Raw genomic sequence first — 4,166 nt, 5'->3', positions numbered from 1 at the left:
CTGACTCTCACTGGGGTACATTTCCACAGGCACTGACTCTCACTGGGGTACATTTCCACATGCACTGACTCTCACTGGGGTACACTTCCACAGGAACTGACTCTGAATGGGGTAAACTTCCACAGGCTCTGACTCTGAATGGGGTAAACTTCTACAGGTACTAAATCTGAATGGGGTAAACATCCACAGGTACTGACTCTCACTTGGGTACACTTCTGCAAGCATTGACTCTCACTTGGGTACACTTCTGCAGCCTCTGACTCTCACTGGAGTACATTTCCACAGGCACTGACTCTCACAGGGATACATTTCCACTGGCACTGAATCTCACTGGGGTACAGTTCTACAGGCACAAAATCTGAATGGGGTAAACTTCCACAGGCAGTGACTCTGAATGGTGTAAACTTCTGCAGGCACTGAATCTGAATGGGGTAAATATCTACAGGTACTGAATCTGAATGGGGTAAACTTCCACAGGCACTGACTCACACTGGGGGACACTTCCACAGGCACTGACGCTGAATGGAGTAAACTTCCACAGGCACTGACTCTCACTGGTGTGCAATTTCACAGGCACTGACTCTGAATGGGGTAAACTTCCACAGGCACTGAATCTGAATGGGGTACACTTCTACAGGCATTGACTCTCACTGGGGTACATTTCCACAGTGACTGACTCTCACTGGTGTACATTTCCACAGGCACAGATTCTCAATTGGGGACACTTCCGCAGGCACTGTCTCCCACTTGGGTACACTTCTACAGGCACTGACTCTCACTGGGGTACATTTCCACAGGCACTGATGCTCACTGGGGTACATTTCCACATGCACTGACTCTCACTGGGGTACACTTCCACAGGTACTGACTCTGAATGGGGAAAACTTCCAGAGGCTCTGACTCTGAATGGGGTAAACTTCTACAGGCACTGACTCTGAATGGGGTACACTTCTACAGGCATTGACACTCACTGGGGTACATTTCCACAGTGACTGACTCTCATTGGTGTACATTTCCACAGGCACAGATTCTCAATTGGGTACACTTCTACAGGCACTGTCTCCCACTTGGGTACACTTCTGCAGGCACTGACTCTGACTGGTGTACCTTTCCACATGCACTGACTCTGAATGGTGTTAACTTCAACAGGGACTGAAGCTGAATGGGGTAAACTTCCACAGGCACTGACTCTCACTGGGATACATTTCCACAGGCACTGATTCTCACTTGTGTACACTTCTGCAGGCATTGACTCTCACTTGGGTACACTTCTGCAGCCTCTGACTCTCACTGGAGTACATTTCCACAGGCACTGACTCTCACAGGGATACATTTCCACTGGCACTGAATCTCACTGGGGTACACTTCTACAGGCACAAAATCTGAATGGGGTAAACTTCCACAGGCAGTGACTCTGAATGGTGTAAACTTCTGCAGGCACTGAATCTGAATGGGGTAAATTTCTACAGGTACTGAATCTGAATGGGGTAAACATCCACAGGCACTGACTCACACTGGGGGACACTTCCACAGGCACTGACTCTGAATGGGGTAAACTTCCAAAGGCACTGTCTCTCACTGGTGTGCAATTCCACTGGCACTGACTATGAATGGGGTAAACTTCCACAGGCACTGAATCTGAATGGGATACACTTCTACAGGCAATGACTCTCACTGGGGTACATTTCCACAGTGACTCACTCTCACTGGTGTACATTTCCACAGGCACAGATTCTCAATTGGGTACACTTCTACAGGCACTGTCTCCCACTTGGGTACACTTCTACAGGCACTGACTCTCACTGGGGTACATTTCCACAGGCAATGACTCTCACAGGGATACATTTCCACTGGCACTGAATCTCCCGGGTGTACACTTCTGCAGGCACTGAATCTGAATGGGGTAAACTTCTACAGGCACTGCATCTGAATGGGGTAAACTTCTACAGGTACTGAATCTGAATGGGGGAAGCATCCACAGGCACTGACTCTCACTGGGGGACACATCCACAGGCACTGAATCTGAATGGGGTAAACTTCCACAGGCACTGACTCTCACTTGGATACACTTCTACAGGCACTGACTCTCACTGGGGTACATTTCCACAGGCACTGACTCTCACTGGGGTACATTTCCACATGCACTGACTCTCACTTGGGTACACTTCTGCAAGCATTGACTCTCACTTGGGTACACTTCTGCAGCCTCTGACTCTCACTGGAGTACATTTCCACAGGCAATGACTCTCACAGGGATACATTTCCACTGGCACTGAATCTCCCGGGTGTACACTTCTGCAGGCACTGAATCTGAATGGGGTGAACTTCTACAGGTACTGAATCTGAATGGGGAAAACTTCCAGAAGCTCTGACTCTCACTGGGGTAAACTTCCACAGGCACTGACACTGAATGGGGTAAAATTCCACAGGCACAGAGTCTGAATGGGGTACACTGCCACAGGCACTGAATCTGAATGGGGTACACTTCCACAGGCACTGATTCTGAATGGCGTAAACTTCTGGAGGCAATGACACTCACTGGGATAAACGTCCACAGGCACTGACTCTGAATTGGGTAAACTTCCACAGGCAAAGACTCTCACTGGGGTACACTTCCACAGGCACTGAATCTGAATGGGGTAAACTTCCACAGGCACTGACTCTCACTTGGGTACACTTCTACAGGCACTGACTCTCACTTGGGTACACTTCTGCAGGCACTGACTCTCACTGGTGTACCTTTCCAAATGCACTGACTCTGAATGGGGTACACTTCTATAGGCAGTGACTCCTAATGGAGAGCCGCTCCCCAGCCACTGAATCTCACTGGGGTACACTTCTACAGGCACTGACTCTCACAGGGGTACATTTCCACTGGCACTGACTCTCACTGGGTACACTTCGACAGGCACTGAATCTGAATGGTGTAAACTTCTACAGGGACTGAAGCTGAATGGGGTAAACTTCCACAGGCACTGACTCTCACTGGGGTAAACTTCCACAGGCACTGACTCTACATGGGGTAAACTTCCACAGGCACTGACTCTCACTGGGGTACACTTCCACAGGCACTGACTCTGAATGGGGTACACTTCTACAGGCATTGACTCTCACTGGGGTACATTTCCACAGTGACTGACTCTCACTGGTGTACATTTCCACAGGCACAGATTCTCAATTGGGTACACTTCTACAGGCACTGTCTCCCACTTGGGTACACTTCTACAGGCACTGACTCTCACTGGGGTACATTTCCACAGGCACTGACGCTCACTGGGTTACATTTCCACATGCACTGACTCTCACTGGGGTACACTTCCACAGGTACTGACTCTGAATGGGGTAAACTTCCACAGGCTCTGACTCTGAATGGGGTAAACTTCTACAGGCACTGCATCTGAATGGGGTAAACATCTACAGGTACTGAATCTGAATGGGGTAAGCATCCACAGGCACTGACTCTCACTGGGGGACACATCCACAGGCACTGAATCTGAATGGGGTAAACTTCCACAGGCACTGACTCTCACTTGGATACACTTCTACAGGCACTGACTCTCACTGGGGTACATTTCCACAGGCACTGACTCTCACTGGGGTACATTTCCACATGCACTGACTCTCACTTGGGTACACTTCTGCAAGCATTGACTCTCACTTGGGTACACTTCTGCAGCCTCTGACTCTCACTGGAGTACATTTCCACAGGCACTGACTCTCACAGGGATACATTTCCACTGGCACTGAATCTCCCTGGTGTACACTTCTACAGGCACTGAATCTGAATGGGGTGAACTTCTACAGGTACTGAATCTGAATGGGGAAAACTTCCAGAAGCTCTGACTCTCACTGGGGTAAACTTCCACAGGCACTGACACTGAATGGGGTAAAATTCCACAGGCACAGAGTCTGAATGGGGTACACTGCCACAGGCACTGAATCTGAATGGGGTACACTTCCACAGGCACTGATTCTGAATGGCGTAAACTTCTGGAGGCAATGACACTCACTGGGATAAACGTCCACAGGCACTGACTCTGAATTGGGTAAACTTCCACAGGCAAAGACTCTCACTGGGGTACACTTCCACAGGCACTGAATCTGAATGGGGTAAACTTCCACAGGCACTGACTCTCACTTGGGTACACTTCTACAGGCACTGACTC

This window comes from Heterodontus francisci, unplaced genomic scaffold (assembly GCF_036365525.1).
Source record: "Heterodontus francisci isolate sHetFra1 unplaced genomic scaffold, sHetFra1.hap1 HAP1_SCAFFOLD_83, whole genome shotgun sequence".
Classification (NCBI taxonomy): domain Eukaryota; kingdom Metazoa; phylum Chordata; class Chondrichthyes; order Heterodontiformes; family Heterodontidae; genus Heterodontus; species Heterodontus francisci.
The sequence above is the reverse complement of the archived record's forward strand: the minus strand, read 5'-3'. Positions refer to the sequence as shown.